This window comes from Mastacembelus armatus, chromosome 17 (genome assembly GCF_900324485.2).
Source record: "Mastacembelus armatus chromosome 17, fMasArm1.2, whole genome shotgun sequence".
Lineage (NCBI taxonomy): Eukaryota > Metazoa > Chordata > Actinopteri > Synbranchiformes > Mastacembelidae > Mastacembelus > Mastacembelus armatus.
In genome coordinates this window covers 5,956,861-5,976,034 of record NC_046649.1, presented here as the reverse complement: position 1 = coordinate 5,976,034, position 19,174 = coordinate 5,956,861, and the positions used below count along the sequence as shown (strand labels likewise).

Genomic DNA, 19,174 nt, shown 5'->3' with positions numbered 1-19,174 from the left:
TGGGTCTGCTGCTACCGAGACGATTATTTAAAGAAGCGAGCTGCCACTTAACACGGCTCACTCTAGGTCTGACCAATAATGACTGTTTTAGCCAGCGCTCTCACAAACAATCAATAGACTAATAACCAAGGTTATGCAATTGGGCGAAGCCACATAAATGAGTATACTCAGATAATTTAAGTAGGATGGAGGTTGACCCTCTTCAAACAACCATACCAAAATCTAAAATGTGATCTATACAGGTTCCTCTTACAGCTGATCTTTGTTATGCAGTTCAAAAACAGATTTGTCCATTGGTTTGCATTCATTCAGCTTGGTATGAAGGTTGTCAGTCCCTCTCTCCTGGGGGCTACATCCTACATCATCAGCTCTAAATGAATGTGCAGCATTGTACTAAACCGTCTTCTCTGGATTTTGCATAGCTCACTGAACAGTGAATAATAATAAACACATGCACGTGGAGTTGCACTTATGTGCCACCATGATTAAGATATAACTTGGTAAGAGCAAGTTAAAGCTATACACCCCTTTATTTAGACAGGTTCGCTTGTCTCTCAGACAGCCTCAGTCTGATTGACAGCTTTCAAACCAGCCCAAACAGCTCAGTTCCACCAGAGTTAATTCACATTAACTGAATCAAACAGATTGGGTGTTAAATGTATTTGTGTGAAAGATGCCAATAGTCAAATGGATTCTGGTGCAGTCTGTTTATGATGTGAAATTTTCACGAATTAAAGAGCTAAACTCCTACATATCACTGATCATCATCACATAATGAAACATACGTTCCCACTGTTAACCTTCTCTAGAGTATCACAAGAGGGTATAAAGTGGCTTTCACCTCTTTCTTTCATCTTATTTCTCACCGTTTATGACAAAAGGTCAACTGACTTATAATCTGTTAGCTACTTACACCCTGTTAGACCAAAGAATGTGTATGTTCATGTGTCAGATTATGACTGTTGTGCTATGTGTGTGTAAGAATATGACTGGTCATTACTAACCACGCAGCTGTAGATGAGCCAATGATGCGTGTCAAACACGTATGAAGCAGCTGAAGCCAACCAGCAAATGCAAGCAAACGCTAAATTTGTTAGTTTCACATTTAAAGCGTTTGCTTCATGTGTGAAAAGTAACTCTAAACACAAAATGGACTTCAACCAGACAGACAGATAATCTAAGCATCTTAAAAACCAAGATTGAGTAAATGTTGACAATGCCAAGGAGCACTTCCTCGATCTGATCAATGGCCAGACCCGAGGAGAAAAAAAGAAGGATGATTGGCATTTGTCATGGATTTGATCTGTAATCTCTACACCTGTCTTCCTCTCTGTGTTGCAAAGGGAAAAAAAATCATCAATACATCTGATCGATGGTTTTAAAGATTTTGCCTAAGCTCTGCTCCACTTTCAACAGGCTGTCATTCAACACTGGCTGCCCAGGCACATCTTACTCCAGCAGGAGACAGCTATTCACTTTCAGCTTTCAGCTGCCTGTGGAAAAGTAAAGCACTCCCTGTCGTCCATTCTGAAGGATCCTGACAAGAGGTGAAGGTGTCTTTTAGGGGGAAGTTCAAGCACAGAGATCGGCGCTCTCGATTAAGAGGGAAGAAAAGGTGGGGAGGTGGAGGTGGCGCTGTGGAGAGGCCTGGCTGCGCAAACAGACACTTGCAGAGGCTGCGCTCAGGAAATCATCAAACAGCAGTTGGTTAAGGGTCTCTCTTGTTCCACAGCAGTAAAGGGACCCTGATGATGTGACACCAGGCTGAGCCAGTGAATGTGACTTTTGGCTCTGGTTATAGATAGTCCCATTTTGTTCGACATGGGCCGCCTTTCTTCCACTGGCAATGAGCTGAATGGAGGCTTGGCATTTGAAAGGAAGCCGAGAGATTTGCTGGCGGATTAATCCTTTCATTAGGGAAAGTGAGAAGTTAATTGCGGCAACAGCTGCATCTCTCATGTTTACACGACTGGTGGTTTAAACGCCATCCCTTTAAACGGAAAAAAGCAATTATCAATAAATGCAGGGCAATCTTGCCATGATGAATTGAGCTCAAATTAGGCTTTCTTCTTCTCCACACCGCATATTCAGGGCACAAAAAACCATGTTGGCTGGTAGCATGTGGTCTGTTCCTGTGTTGAATTGTCACACAACAAAGATAAAACACTTGACTTTATGCATTGAAGAGATCCCAGTGAGAGTGATCAAAGGTGAGCCAGAGTCTTAATGAGGAGAGCAGGAGGGTGAAAAGGGCTTTAACTCACTCGTGCAGGCTGAAGGGGAAGAGGAGTCAGGTGTGTTGATACACTGTGGAACAACAACTTCAACAGGGGAAAAGCGTGCCAGAAAACTACAAGTCAAATTATGCTCGCAATTAAAAAATACTGAGACAGCACACTTGTCTACACTCTAAAGCTTTACTTAAAAAATAATCAGATGAACAAGGACCAGAAAATTGTGAGGCAAGAGCTGTGGAGGAGCGGGGACAGGCAGTGGCTAGAGCTAGGAGTGGGGAAGAAGATGTAAGGCAAAACTACAAGGATAAATGTAAACACGGGCAGCGGGGTGTCCGGCAGCTGGGAAAGGATGGATGAGGACAAATAAGAGGGCACAGCGGTAGCACGAGGAGAAAGAAGAACTGAGGCACTGACGAAGCCCGGGTAACATTCAGCGTTAGAGTTGATCAATTTCCTGTCCTCTCAATAATAGATGTGACGAGCATGGCGGGCTGTTATCTGTCAGGCCTGATTGATCGAAATATAATCCATTGGGGGCCTACGTGCACGTGCACACACACGCACCCATGCAAGCAGACACAATCAACATTCAATTTCAACATGCACATACTTGAAGCGTAAGTTCAACCTTGAAAAGCATAGTGGTAAAAAAAAAAAACGAAATAAAATTTAACAAAAACTGGAAATAGCTCTGAACGCTCACACTCAAATTAACTGAAGTCACAGCAGCTCTCATTCATCAACTGAGCTTTCTGTCCATTGCAGACAGACTTTTCTCATGCCCTTGTGTTATGCCCTTTTATTCTCTCACCTTTCTTGGCTGCACGCTTCCGAGGTGCAGTCACACTGATGCTCGCACTTTTAACTGTGCTGATATCAATAAGACACACACATAAATACACACACCAGCATCAGGTTACCTAACAGCTAGCGGAAGTGTCAAGCAGACGGTGGAAGGCAGAGATGTGGAAGAAACCGCAACATGACAGAGCACAAAAGGAACAGGCTCTCTTTCAGCCCATATCTGTCAAGACTCCCCCACCCCCACCGCCCACCCCCGTACCGCTTCACCCAGATGTGTCACACCACAACAAACACCCTACACACTTGCTGTATTTCCAGCTGTTCCCTATGCAAGTATATACATAGAGTGTCAGAGGACATGCATGCCTGTGATAATGTGTGTGTGTGTGTGTGTGTGTGTGTGTGTGTGTGTGTGTGTGTGTGTGTGTGTATGTGTCTGTGTGTGCACGCACCTACAGTTCAGAGGGCTATTTGTTCAGGTGTACCAGTTTGTCTTTGCTGACATTTGCCATATTGTGTGTCACAATATGTCTGCAAAGAGGGGAAGCGTGCAAATAGAGGGTGATGATAGTAGAATAGCGGAATACGTCAGTGTGTGTGGTATTGCGATGGATCAACAAATGCAAACAAGTCGGCCTGAAACACTCAAAGCACATCAAACACAGTCAATAAGTGGAAGAGCAGAGCTGATACATGTAGTACACTGAAACCAATATTAGGGGTCAGCGGCCCAGTCATATTAGTAGCCCAGAGGAGATTATTATTAGACATTCATTGGAAAGTGTTCAGACATAAATAGCCATAAAAACTATGTACCAATTTGTGGTTTGTGTCATCATCCCAGCAGACCAACACAAAGGACAGAAAGCAGAGTGGAGGCTGCCACAACAAACCAGTGGCAACAGGTGACTAAACACATCAGTCAAGCACAGGCAAACAGGTAATTACTACATATGGATACACTAAAGATTTATCTACCTAAAGATTAAAAAGAGATGTCAGCTATAGGACGGATCTGTTTCTGTGGAGCTACTGTCTAGATGATGTTTTATTAATTATAACAAGATGTGTATTTGAGGCTTCTCTGTAATTACAATCTAAGAAGAAACTCCATGGTACATTTTTTTTCTGTTTGTTTTTGGCACTATGCTCATAAAGGCATTCTAGTTGACATATTTTGGTACTACTGGTAATTTTTCCAGCAGTACACAAAAAGCATTTTCTGCTCAAAACTGGTTTAAATGTCCCTCCTTAGATTTGTGCTCATTTTCAACCATGATATAAAAGAAAGACTATAAGGCATCCACTGACTCAACCCCCAAACAGTAACTGTTATCATACCAAGTATAAAAATGTGAATGCCAAAATATATGTTGCAGTGAAAATTGAGATAGTGACAGCTAGGGACAACAAACGCTCACATTGTACCATTCCCTGACATTTCCTTTCCTCTCTTGGACAGCCACAGACTCAGCAGCTAAAAACTGTAGCCTCAGGTCCAGGAGCAAAGAGACAGCCACAAGTTCAAAGTGGTAAGGTTCAGGACCTACATAATGTTCTGGCTCACATTTGTCCCCACAATGCATATTTAAATCTTTCAGTCTGGGAGAAGACATGTGAAAATCAAAAGGTGTGCATAGACCCTTTAAATAGTCTCAAATGCAATTTGCATTGCATGACCTTTGCATCAAGATTAAATATATTATTGGCAATCCAGCGTGAGCTGGTACATAATCAACCCCTGTCCTGACCGAAAGAGAGCTGTCAGTATGTATTAAGTATTAATTCAGGCAATGAATAATAACAATGATATTCAGCTGGTCTGCACAGCAACAATGGCCACAGTAGCCCTACACACACAAGAGATGGGCTGGAGGTTTGTAATCAATCAGCAGAAAGTCTCACCAAAGTCTCACCATCATAACTGACAGCTGCGGTACCTACCAGCAGTTAACATTTTATAATTGGTTAAAAAAAAAAAATCATTTTTTTAATTTTATCTAGAGGAACCAGCTCATCTAACCAGCCAATCAGTTGACAATGTGTAGGATTACCATACGAGTAGGGACAAGACTGTAGGGGTGCAGCTATTTTATACCAAGTTTTTTTTTTTGTTTTTGTTTTTTTTTTTTCGCTTTGATTATAGTCTGTTAGGTTTTTGGTGTTCACTACACTGCCATTTTTATGCCCTGCCTCTGGAAATTATTGACCCTTAGACAATACACCAAAATTTCATTTTTAGAAAGTCCATTGAAAGAATAATGGCTTGAAACCTGCCCCTGTTTTTAGTAGAGTTCTGTGTTATTTGTGTCTATATGTGCTTGCCTGTCTGTTCTGACCCATCAATAATCTAGCAACCCGCCTAGGATTTCCCTGCTTTCTACCCAGTGCATGCTGGGATAGAAACTAATGAACTTATGACCCTAAGCATGAATAAGTGAATAGTTGTAAGTTTAATACCTTATCATTCAATAATTTGGATCAGTTACACCTAAATGTGATAGTATGTTTGTTGTACAAATCATTGTAATTTAATGCTGTCCACACAACATAATTAGAACAATAACAAAAAAAAATTAAATTAACTAGTAGGATATTCTTTAAAATTTCAACTCCTCTTTCATGTACCATTTCCATTTTTAAACCAGCATTACTCAGGTTTTTATTCATAGTCTTGCAATATGTATAAAAATAGCTAGAAATATGTACAGATGCAATATGCTGGGGGAAATGTATTATGATAATAAAAAGTAACAAGACATTCCCAGGCCAGGACCAAGAGAGGAAAACTGCTTCCCAAGAATCAAGCATGACTCCCCAGTGAGCAGTTCAGTCGGTGCTTGGTGTGTAGCAACCCTGCACGTACGAAAAGGAAAAAAAAATTACAGTCCACTTCAAGTGAAACGACTCACAAGAGTGTGAGAACTAACAACCTTTCAGCCTGACACAGCGTACAACCCAGGCAACAGATTCTCCATGCAAAGCATGCTCTGTTAAGCTCAAAACATGATTCCAGTGTTGTAGTGCTGCAAAGTCCCTGCCACGCAGACCAAGCCAAAACAAATGTGATGTCAACACAATAGTAAATGAGATTTGTGTTTGAGTGCAACCATGATAATTAGTCTCAAGATGGTATGTTAGTAGAGAGAAGGCTCATAAAATATAGAGGCCATTTGGCATGCACTCAAGAACAAATCTGTATTCTAAGAGCATGGGCTGTTACACTAATGTTCTACAGTTTAAATCTGGCAGAGGCACAGTCAGAAAACTCTGTTTGGACGAAAGATGCTGACGGTTTCAGGCAGCAGGCTAGAAAGATTACGGAGTCACTGCACGTACGTAGATGCATACCCACTCACAGACACACATAGCACACATGCCGACATGCCACACTCTACACTGTAAGAAAAAATTCCTTTTTGTTGACTCGATTGCCCATATGCCCAAGAGACGGCACGCATCGCCATTCAAGGTTCCTGACAAAATTGGGGTCACCGCTCAACAGCGCAGCAACTCAAGGTTGGGGAGATGATAATGATGTTTATGAAGTCTAAATCCACAAAATAAGATTCCCTCTGTATCTCCCCAAGTGCTTACCTGCCTAGAAAGTCTCCACTGTGACCAAGTGTGAAAGGTGTGGTTCGCAATTTCAGCTCGAAGCTGTGTCATATTGTGAGATGGAGTTGAGGAAGGATTGCTGATGAAAGTACATATAAACCTACAAATCCAAGGGCTGATAGTGCATGTGTCATTTGCAGGCAGACAGGGACAAGAGACACATTCCTACAGTTTTATGCAGTGATTTATAGGATTATTGTCCCAGGCTTCCAACATCAGCAGGTGATGCGGTGACATTTTGACAACACTAATCACCTCATTCTGAACCTGTTGTGTTTGTTTGGGCAAGCAAGGAAATCTCCAATGGCTTTGACCTGGAAAAACACTGCTACAAAAATAAAAGGCATAGCATAGATCTTTGCTGCCCATTGGGTGGTCCAAAAGCTCCTGGTGGGCTCTTTGGTTCAGGATGCCAGCTGCTTGCTCAAATTGTTACATGGTGTGTTTTCACAGCTTCAGTTCAAACAACCCCTCCCCTGCTATGACAGCCCCTTCTGAGAAATGGCAAATACATCTTGGCCATCTCCAGAGGAACTGGTAAATAAAAAAGAGACTTTGTGTTTCTTTGAACATTTAAAGTTGTTTTTCCCTCTTGTTTTTTTCATTTATGTAGCATTAATTATGCATATAAAATGAGACTGTTTGATTAACGCATCAAAAACACAGCAGTGCAGTTTAAGCATGGATTTCTCAAACAGGAATCTTGCCAGGCCTAATTGATGTGAGCTTTAATAGCAATCAAACACAAAAAAAATCCATTCACAATGACACTTGATTGGTGTTGTTGTAAGCACACACAGCTGGCCTACTATACTCATACACTGGTTGCAGAAATGTACTTTTTTTAGATCAATGCAGATAAAGGAATAAAGATGAACATACATAACTAGTGAATGATATGCAATGCTTTGCAAAAGCAGCCATGTGCATCAGAGGGTGACTGGCACTGGCCCCCATTACCACAAAAGTCCTCTCACAATTACATAGACACACAGTCACAGCATTGAGCCCAAAGAATTGCTACACATCCAATTACAATTAAATTTTGCTCGGTGCTCCTTGGGGCCAGGGTATCGATGATTCATTTTGTGTTTTATCAAAGAAACAGGAGTGCCATTAAAAAGAGATCAGTCAGCCACCAGGCATGAGGAGTCTGCTTCTAATTGGCCATTCATCAAAAAGCCTTCTCAAGTAGATTGCAGTGCTGAAATATCACGCGTGACAACTGAACCCCACTACATTAATTACACTTCTGACGAACCTCATGTGCTGCAGTTCACCCCTTGTGACAACAGAGAGGCTGGAAAACACACAGATGCATGCACACCTGGATATATATACATATATATATATATATATATATATGTGTGTGTGTGTGTGTGTGTGTGTGTATATATATGGACATATATATATATATATATATATATATATATATATGTCCATATATATATATATATATATATATATATATATGTACAGTGGGTACGGAAAGTATTCAGACCCCTTTAAATTTTTCACTCTTTGTGTCATTGCAGCCATTTGCCAAAATCAAAAAAGTTCATTTTATTTCTCATTAATGTACACTCAGCACCCCATCTTGACAGAAACAAACAGAAATGTAGACATTTTTGCAAATTTATTAAAAAAGAAAAACTGAAATATCACATGGTCATAAGTATTCAGACCCTGTGCTCAGTATTGAGTAGAAGCACCCTTTTGAGCTAGTACAGCCATGAGTCTTCTTGGGAATGATGCAACAAGTTTTTCACTCCTGGATTTGGGGATCCTCTGCCATTCTTCCTTGCAGATCCTCTCCAGTTCTGTCAGGTTGGATGGTGAACGTTGGTGGACAGCCATTTTCAGGTCTCTCCACAGATGCTCAATTGGGTTTAGGTCAGGGCTCTGGCTGGGCCAGTCAAGAACGGTCACAGAGTTGTTCCGAAGCCACTCCTTTGTTATTTTAGCTGTGTGCTTAGGGTCATTGTCCTGTTGAAAGGTGAACCTTCGGCCCAGTCTGAGGTCCTGAGCACTCTGGAAGAGGTTTTCTTCCAGGATATCTCTGTACTTGGCCGCATTCATCTTTCCTTCAGTTGCAACCAGTCGTCCTGTCCCTGCAGCTGAAAAACACCCCCACAACATGATGCTCCCACCACCATGTTTCACTGTAGGGATTGTATTGGGCAGGTGATGAGCAGTGCCTGGTTTTCTCCACACATACCGCTTAGAATTAATTAATTAAAGTTCAATCTTGGTCTCATCAGACCAGAGAATCTTATTTCTCATAGTCTCAGAGTCCTTCATGTGTTTTTTGGCAAACTCTATGCGGGCTTTCATGTGTCTTGCACTGAGGAGAGGCTTCCGTCGGGCCCCTCTCCCATAAAGCCCCGACTGGTGGAGGGCTGCAGTGATAGTTGACTTTGTGGAACTTTCTCCCATCTCCCTACTGCATCTCTGGAGCTCAGCCACAGTGATCTTTGGGTTCTTCTTTACCTCTCTCACCAAGGCTCTTCTCCCACGATTGCTCAGTTTGGCTGGACGGCCAGGTCTAGGAAGAGTTCTGGTCGTCCCAAACTTTTTCCATTTGAGGATTATGGAGGCCACTGTGCTCTTAGGAACCTTGAGTGCTGCAGAAATTCTTTTGTAACCTTGACCAGATCTGTGCCTTGCCACAATTCTGTCTCTGAGCTCCTTGAGCAGTTCCTTCGACCTCATGATTCTCATTTGCTCTGACATGCACTGTGAGCTGTAAGGTCTTATATAGACAGGTGTGTGCCTTTCCTAATCAAGTCCAATCAGTTTAATTAAACACAGCTGGACTCCAATGAAGGAGCAGAACCATCTCAAGGAGGATCAGAAGAAATGGACAGCATGTGAGTTAAATATGAGTGTCACTGCAAAGGGTCTGAATACTTATGACCATGTGATATTTCAGTTTTTCTTTTGTAATAAATTTGCAAAAATTTCTACATTTCTGTTTGTTTCTGTCAAGATGGGGTGCTGAGTGTACATTAATGAGAAATAAAATGCACTTTTTTGATTTTGGCAAATGGCTGCAATGACACAAAGAGTGAAAAATTTAAAGGGGTCTGAATACTTTCCGTACCCACTGTATATACCATGATACATTCCAAGAGCATTGTAAAGCTGTGAGAAAAGACAGTTTCCTCTAATATGAAACAGGATACAGTGCATCACACCAAACTAAAAATCATGGTATTTATGAATGTAATTTGACACTGAAATAAGTATAAACAAACCTTCCTTTTGCCTTTGTATTTTTAGCTTCAAAAACCTCTCCCCAAGGTGCTGCCATTTCATTTGCTCAATATCATCAGTCAACCTTTAAAAAGATTCTTTCAACCGTTTCACATCACAGCATGTCCAGTGTATATTCACAGAGACACAGCACTGGTTTGAAAAGATGTTGTAGTCACTGTCTCTCGGTCGTCTTTGTTCAACTTAGCAGTCATCAGGACACACACAGATGAAGCATTTTCAGCTCCATGTCTCTCCTTTCACCACACGCAGGGAATTCTCCTTTTCATCTGTTTCCTGATGCACTCTAACTAGACAGTTTTCGGTCATGTCCCAGAATTATGCGTGCTAGCTCTCTAGTGTCCCACACACACACACACACACACACACACACAGATGCACACACACAAACACAGAGCAGCTGCACAACCACTGACAATTCATCCATCTCTGAATCTCTCATTTTCTGGTTTGAGCATTTTGGGGCTTTTTTCCCCTTCAGAGCTGCTGGATCAGCTGGAGCCAGGTTCATCGCTAAGCAGTTGCCCAGAGGCCAAGAAACCGCTGTTAGTGTGGTTACTGAGCAACTACAGGGTTAAAATGAGCATAAAAAGAGACACATACAAGCTTGTTTGCATGTACGCGCACACACATTTATCTGAAACATTTCCTTGAGGCACAGAACTGATGAGGAAGGAATCTTCAAAGTAACAGAGTGAAACCCAGATGGTGTTTGATGTATGGATAATGATTTTAGGTAAGGATACGCAATGCTTTCCCCACATCCAAACTCAATAGAAGCTGGAAACTGTTGTGTAGACCTGAGATTCAAAACCAGAAATTGAGATCTTTATGCAGCATGGGAAATTAGGTTCTGTAGTCTTGGAAGTGCAGACTGTCCCTAAGCTGGCCTGTCTGTGTGACGACCTCTCATTACATCAAGCAGCAAAAGACAAATGAAAGGAGCACCTTGTGGGATTCGAACTCATGCCCTTGCAGACTCTCACGCATGACGGTCCCTGCACAGAAACTCTGGACGAGGCACTGCAGCTATCTGCTCATCATTGTCATACAGTAATTCAGTATGTAATGTGCCTCTAAGTCCCTAAGAAGCAAAGGAACTGCCACGCTGTCTACACGGAGCATGCTAAGCCCAGTCAGCGTCCTGTAGGACTGGCTATTTAACACAGGAATAAGCCAATTATCTTCATGGAGTAGGCAAATTTACAATAGGATTTACTCAGTTCCTACAGGACTGTTATGTCAGGGGTGGCAGCTTATATTGTAGGTTTGTTTCTGTCATGCCCCCTCCCCAAACCCCCTCCCACCCCAGCTCATACACACACATCTGCAGTTTATGTGGTACATTCAGCCATGCAGACGCATATCACCACCAGCCCAAGCAAACACCTACACAGTTACTCCTCCTCAGGCACACACAGCATTTTCCCAGAATTACTAGCAGCCTTAATAAATATGAGCCAAAACAAAGACGTGATAAATAACATGAAAAAAAAAAGCTACCTCACTTTTTTTTTTCTACTCACAAGCAAGTTAATTTCCTGAGTATTATAAATTTCATTCCAAAATACCGGTTACAGTCATTGGAAGCTTTTGTTGCATAGCTTATTAAAGTCTTCCTAAACTGTGTTAAACCATGGCAAAATTATTTAAGTATCTACAGTTAGTGGCTTCAATTTTATGTGTGCATACGAATTGAGAAATAAGGACAAGTAAATGAAACGCCAATAAAAGCTGTAAAATTGAAAACTGCAATTCCATCACGTATTTGCACCAAAACTAATCACTTCAATGTGTGAAGTAACTGGACAAAATCAATTTTAACATGAAATATTATGATTACAGACGCCATGTACTAAAGCACTAATTGTAAATTCCTGCATTTCAGTGCCGCTAAGTGAGATTGTGGATTCTACCCTCATTATCCTTGTACATGTAAGTAACGCAAGCTGTGCTGTGTGACTGATCGGCCTGTTCTTTGATCTTCATTTGGGCACCTTAGTCCTCCCACCACCACGACTCATGATTTCAATGTCATGAACAAGCTAAGTTTCCTGGCAGATATCCATACGAAAAAAATCTAAATTCATGCTTTTCCTTAACAAAGTTTCTAATTTGAATTACATGGGAAGGGTTTTATTTCTCACACATAGCTTACAGCTTAGCCTTATAGTCTTATAGTCCTACTATAAAGAAGAGTAAATCAATAAGTCAACCACTATGCATCTGAGTGCTGTCTTGTTGAGCCTTATACTACTTCTACCAGCAGTCAGGTTTAAATTGGTGCATCTGATAAGCATTTTCTTGACATGAATTGGCTTTAAGCTGTGTTTGGTAATCAATTATTTATTACATAAAAAGAAATTCCATTAAAAAGAGAGAAGATTTTCGAAAAAAAAGTTACTATGCTTGTTACATTACAGTACTTCCTCCACCAAATGTTCCTTCAAATAAACTTAAAGAACCAGAAAGCAAGACATTAAACAGTGTTTCTATGTTAAACAGCATTATAGCATAATGAAAGTAAAACATGAAATGGGAATAGTGAATGGAGGAAAAACACTTCTGGGGCCAGTGACACCTCCAACCCTCCATCAAACAACTGTGAAACTTTCAAAGTATTGGAGCACATCTGGGATTAATAAATGTAATATAATTCTAATTGTAATCCTTATACTACTCATCAACAAATGCATTACTATCCATTGGTTTTAAGTTTATTATTTGCTACTGATTTCATTTAACTTCAAGGGCCCTGGAAGCCTTACAATTAATTTATAGAGTGTTGTTCCTCCGTATACAGCATACATATTCACTTGATAAGTGCAAACACTGAAATCTTTCCAATAGAGTTTGAAGGAACGGTAAGGAAATGCTCAGTACCATCATCTGGCACTGGGTTGCTGGCTCAAATTCAACTTTCCATCAGAAACAACTAGAGAAAAGATTCATTTTAGTGCACCACTCCAATACTTCAGCCAGTGGCAGCAAGTCTATAACCAGCACACACCAACCAATAGTCATATAAGCTTTCTCTTTCTGTCAATGTCTGACTCTCTTGCCCTCTTGCTTTCTCTTGTACACAGCAGTGTATAAAAGTACATACACAGAAAACACACAACTACACACAGAGACCAACATGCACATTCAGCCCAGAGCAGCCTCCCGTCTTTCTGTATAATAATGTCTCCAGTGGAGCGAGCTGCTGTACTTTTTCACTTGAGTCCTCCATACCACCCTTCCAAACGGCCATCCACCACTGAGCGGGGAGTTGCCTCCACCAATGTAACGTCCCACTCTGAAATTCAGTCCACTCTGGCAGTAATATAGACCCCCTGCTGGTAGTAGATAGACGATGCGCCTCCATACTTTCAATTCTTGTCGCAGGGGAAAAGAAAAAAAAATTCAGAACACGTGTGTGTGTGTGTGTGTGTGCGTGCGTGTGTGTGTGTGTGTGTGCGCACGCGTGCATGCTTGTACTGTCTGAAGACAATGATTATGTATGACTTTTCTGTCTTTTCTGGCCTCTCTTGAATATGTGAGTTTATTTATGCATCTCCACCTGCCTGCATTACAACATGCACACAAGCAAATAGCAATGTTGGTCTGAGAACAATCAGACCGAGACAGACATTGCAGCACCATCCCACAGGCCTCCATGGAGGAAAAACACTGCACTGCTAGACATAGCCATTTCCTCTAAATGACTGCCCCCCTCCCTTTCCCACCTCCAGGGAGGGAATGGCTCCATGTCTCGACATAGTACTGCTCAGGCTGGGGTCAGTGTGTCCTGCTCTGACCTCTGTCGTGGGACAGTAGGGACATGGTGCTATGCCAGGGGACAATCGGAGAAAAGCGTGAAGGATGCTGAAGCTAAATCCCACACTTTTCCTGAGAGATACTTGTTGTGAACCCCTTGGCGAATTTTCAGTCTGAAAAAGTCAGCATCAGCAATCGTGTGTCTTCACCTCCTTTGATGCACAATCACCATCAAAGGTCACACTGAGTATGGATGAAAAATTGCTCGTCAGTCACTTGCCTTGAGTAGGTAATTGGAGATGATATAGTTGAGACTCAGTTTTGCGTGAAGTCACTCCAGAGTCACAGGCTTTCCACTCCCCCTTCAAACGACTGACACCAAAGGACCAGCACTCTGCCAAAGATTTAATAAAACTCATTCCATGTTCACCGTGTCTGGAAAGTAAGAAGCAAGATCTGAGGCGATGTTGGATCTTGGAAACTCCTTGTTTCCTTTCTCATTTGAAACAGTCTGAAAGGGAATTCTGCCACTACATTATATTAGTGCACAAAGGCCCTGGGGAATATTCATGTCTTGAGCACTAAGCATTTATTTCCTTGTTCTCCACGAGGATCCCTGGGAGGCCATGTTGTGTAATTCATTTCACTGTATTGTCAGCTAATGAATGGTACATGTCCACAGACTGCCACACACTGTCGGAAGAGAAGAGCCCCATGGGTGCTCATCTTGGAGGTTCTCTCATTCTCATTAGGGGAAATCCAAAAAGAAATAGAGGCTCACTGATCATTTGCCATGTTCACTGTGTGATTCCCATTGGGGGTGGTGGTGGTGGTGGGGGTGTTCCATGTAAAGCCATTATTTCTCACCGCAGAAGGGTGATCAGCATGTTTAAAAGTCTCTAACATCTTTAAGGCACATTATTGACGCCATCTGATTGAGTCTTTAAATAAAGACAACCAACAGAGTCTGTGGAAACAGTATTAACAAGTAATCTGTCTTGATGGAAAAACTGTACAGGAGAGGCAACAAGGTTATGTAAGACATGTTGGAAAATATGGTTAAAAATCTTTATCTGAGATCTGAATTAAAATTCTGCTTCCCTATCAACTCTCATTTCTCTCATGAACTCACATACATCTTTTTAAATTACTCTTTTTCTGAAACTGCATCGTTACCTCCTCCCTTCCCTCTTTGTACCCCACCACAGCATGATCCCCTTCCCTACTGTTGGCCACAGCACACAGTAATTTGGTGGGATTTGGCAAGGCCTTCCCTTCTGTCCTTCAGTCACTCTCTCAGTGCAACCTGTATGTTTCACCACTCCAAGCTTTCCTTTCCTCTCCCTCTCTTTCTGCTTCCAACTCTCCACTCATTTTCTGGTCCTTCTACTAATCATCATCCTCATGTTCTTTCCCACCCCTACCCCTGTCCACCTTTCATCTGCTCCCCCTTTCTCTATCTAACAACCACTCCCCTGGTCCCTTGATGTCTCCTAACGTCTCTTTCCCTCTTCTTCCCGTAGCCTCCTTTCGATCTTCCTACTGCTCCTCAGTCGCCATCTGTGTAACTGTAAGAGCTATCTGGTATAAACAATTTCTTACTGAACGCTGACAGATTACCATGCTCTCTCCCCAAACCACAAGAAGAGAGTGCATGTCCAATCACTAGTCTCCCTCATCCTCTCTTCTCCACTGCAAAAAGCTACCAATGCCATAGCTAGTCTAGAGAAAATTACAGAAAAGTGCTCTTGCCATCAAAGAAACACACTGTGAAAGACACAGAGATGCAATATGCACCATAAAAGTGTCCCGTGCAGATAGGGAGTCAAGGCATTCACACAAAATGTGCTGATTGTACCTATGTACCCTAGGGTACATATATATATATATATATATATAGTGAAATGTAATTCTACATGAGCTTTTTACATATGTAATTATTTCTCGCACTGATCAGAGTCAGAACAGTCGCCTCAGGCACATTATCTGCATGTGTATCTGTGTGTATGTGGGAGTTCTTCATGTATCAAATTAGTTCATCATCATGGATCATGTGCTCAACAAGAGGTTATAACACAAATTTCCCAGTTAGGAACTGACCCTGCTGCAGAGATGACTGTATCATAACCTCACTGTTCACTCCACAATATCAAGAAATTATATATAGGTATGACAGTCCCACTTTTCTTGCCCTTACAAAAATATAATACACAACAGGCTGCAATAATCGATAGAACCCGAGAAGGCAGGTCATAAATCTAAGTAAATGTATTTCCCAGAAGGGCAATAGATGCTTAAGGTCTAACACAAAAACAAACATTCCTACATTTGTGCACAACATAAAAAAGAGCATTTTGCACAGGCACAAGCGCATCCCCGATGCCCCTGGATATGAAAATGCCAAATACTTATTATCACCGACTTATAGGGTCGCGTAATAAATGGACGCAATTAAGCCGGGCTTTTGAAGCGACTCGCAGCCGATCAGCCCCATTAGAGACGCACTGAACCGCGGAGAAATTGCGCATACGGACGGCTTGCAGGTAAAATATTTGCCCCGGGGTGTCGGCGCTCGGTATGTGACAGTCTGTCAGTCTCTGCCCCCCCCCCGTCGTCTTCTGGTAGCGGCTGCGCGCAGACAGACAGGAGTGCGCACACGCACCATGTCAGGAATCGTCTCGCACGCGTAAAAATATTGCGCCGGTCCAATTTGCACAAAAAAAAAAAAAAAAAAGTGACAACCCCTGCTCCTCACCGTCTGGTCGCAATAAAACACTGACTACAAATCTGGTAGAATCGATAAAGGAATCAATAAAAAAAAATCAATGGAAACAACAGTTATTAAGGCGGTGTAATTCCCCCACACAAAAGCACATATGAGCGTGCGCCAACGCACAGGTCCTCAATCTCTTTGACCAAGGGATCCCAATTAGGACTCTGTGTCGTCTATTGTGAAACCGGCTCCACTGGAAAATTTCCTCTAACTACAGTTCACTCGTAATTTCAAATTAAGCTGTAGGACATGCACTTTTCTAACACCAAAAATCAAGTAAAACCCTTCGGGGTCCCGCAAATACGCACGGAGTCGGTCCGCCGCCAGAATAAAGCACATGCATCTATTTATGAGAAATACATCGCATCGGTATTTAGGTATTTTAAGTGCCGCGTAGACTACCACCATTTCAATTCTAAATGTGGTCCCTGGTGAATGTCAAGTAGTGATGCCAAAGAGTAGGCAGGCAGGCAGAGGGAAACGCAATTCCCAAATAAACCGAGGAGAAACTAGGTCTGATCTTGAGTCCGCCTGGCCGCTGTACAAAACAATCACACAACGCACAATGACAGGATCATCTGCTTTTACTCAGATTCATTCTGAATTTACCTCTGAACGTCGGTTTTCGGTGTGATTGTCTCAAGTTTCTTCGTCCGTCGCCCGTACCGCCCGTCAGCCAGTCACAAAACTGAGTCTGAAAGAAGGACAAACGCTGTTATCGCTCTGCTCTCGCTCTCTCGCTCTCCCTCTCTCTTCAGTAATAACGTGACTCTTGAATATCTCTGAGCACGTTTTACAACCCCTAACGTTCACGATTCACTTTTTCCTATCTTGATCACCCCTCTCTCGCTCTCGGAAGTGATTACTACTGGTATAATATCCATCATCACTCATCATTACCACCACCTACATCCTCAACCACCACCATCATCCTGATCATCATCACCATCATCCAAAAGTCAATACAGACTCCTCATTAGCATAATATTCATGTAGTGTAGGCATCATTTCCCTAAAATTTTCCAACTGGCCTATATTCGGACTAAAGGCACCATTAGTTGTAACTAGTGCCCTGAGTTAATGGTACAATCACAGGTTTGTCATAGTAACCTTTAAAAATGCCCCCTTTGAATCATTACAGGGGTGACCACCGTCATCATTAACATCTTTATCAACACGAAGCCAACGTCTGATTACAGGCCATTATTATATTCATGTTAATCAGACAATCTTCATCATCATGTGGTCCCATTTCAAGAAGCTATTACCTCCATCCTTATCACTTAAGAGCAAATTATACCCCGTCATCTTAACACACATACCCACACACATTTCATTAAGGTGATACATCCTCAGCGATTACACACGTTATAAGTCTCCTATCTTAGGAGTACTTGTACTTGTAGACTGACTCCACCAGATGCCCTCTGAAGAACAGAGAGAGAGAAGAGGAAGATGTATGTGTGACCATTAGAATAGTAAAAGAGAGGAACTGCTCCTTCTCTATTATAGAAACACAGTAGACAGGGCCAGCCAGACGACAGAGCATGAAAGGACTGATTTATCCACCGCGGAGAGGCTGTGTGTGCGTATATCTGTGTGTGGAAGAGAGAGACAGAGAGAGGGAGGAAGAGAGAGACAGAAAGAGGGAGGAAGAGAGAAGGAACGAGAGGGCCTAATGTGTGCTTGACCATTTTGTTCTCTTTATTACTAAACGATACAGCAGGTGACTACATAATTAAATTGAACGCATACGCATGTGTGTGTTTGTGTGTGGCACTTTGTGTGGGCTTTGAATGCTTCTTCTTTTCCTCTTCCTTGGGCCAGGTTGCATGTCTGCCTGGATGTACCACACTTTGCTGTAGCCTGGAGATTCAGTTTTGCCATACATGTGTTTGGCAAGAAAAATCAGTTGGCCGGGCAGCAGAGCCAGGCAGAGTGTATTTGTAGACAGGACCAGAAAATACGCTTTTAAGCTGTGCAAAGAAACAACTTGTGCCACAACAAGCGAGTGTTCATTGTATCCTCACAGCATCACAGGTTTAAACTCAGCTTGTATAGCAGGCCAGTTTTTTTCTGCTGTTTATGGTCACATTAAACGTGTAACCAATCCATTCAGTTAAACTACAAATACATTTGTTAAAAAATCATGATACCCCTCGTGGTTAGCACTGATGCCTCACAGCAAGAAGGTTCTTGGTTTGAAACCCATCAGGGGCCGTGTGAGGTTGTTTGTCTCTATGTGGCCCTGTGATGGACTGGTGACCTGTCCAGGGTGTACCCCTGCCTTTCACCCAAAGAGAGCTGGGATAGGTTCCAGCAGATCTCTGTGACCCTAAATAGGAATAAGTGGGTATAGATAATGGATTTATGACCAAATACTTTCTTAAAGGTGCAATTTGTAAAATGTTAATGACTTTTAACTGGCTGCATCTAGTGGTGAGATTGCAGAATTGCATCTTCCGAACCCCTCAGCCCCTCTCATTCGTAGGTGAGAGTTAGGGTATGATTTCTGTGACTTAAAGAAAAAAACATTCCCTGTCTGGCGTTGGTGTTTGATTTGTCCATTCTGGACTACATGGTGTTGCAACATGGCTGCCTCCAAGAAAGGAGACCCGCTCCCTATGTAGATTTAAAAGTCTCATTTTAAGATTAAGAAAATGTATAGGTTGTTTTTTTCTGGTGATTACACACTGACAACATATTT

General features: G+C 42.1%; 1 protein-coding gene across 1 annotated transcript in view; it reads right to left on the bottom strand.

Annotated features, from left to right (window-relative positions):
* cdh24b (cadherin 24, type 2b) overlaps nucleotides 1-17,182 on the bottom strand; it is a 123,307-nt gene extending 106,125 nt beyond the window's left edge. Inside the window, exon 1 of the mRNA XM_026313365.1 lies at nucleotides 17,077-17,182. The gene's annotated coding sequence lies outside the window, so the exon portion shown is untranslated. The remainder of the gene's footprint in view (nucleotides 1-17,076) is intronic.
* Between the last annotated feature and the right edge of the window lie 1,992 nt (nucleotides 17,183-19,174).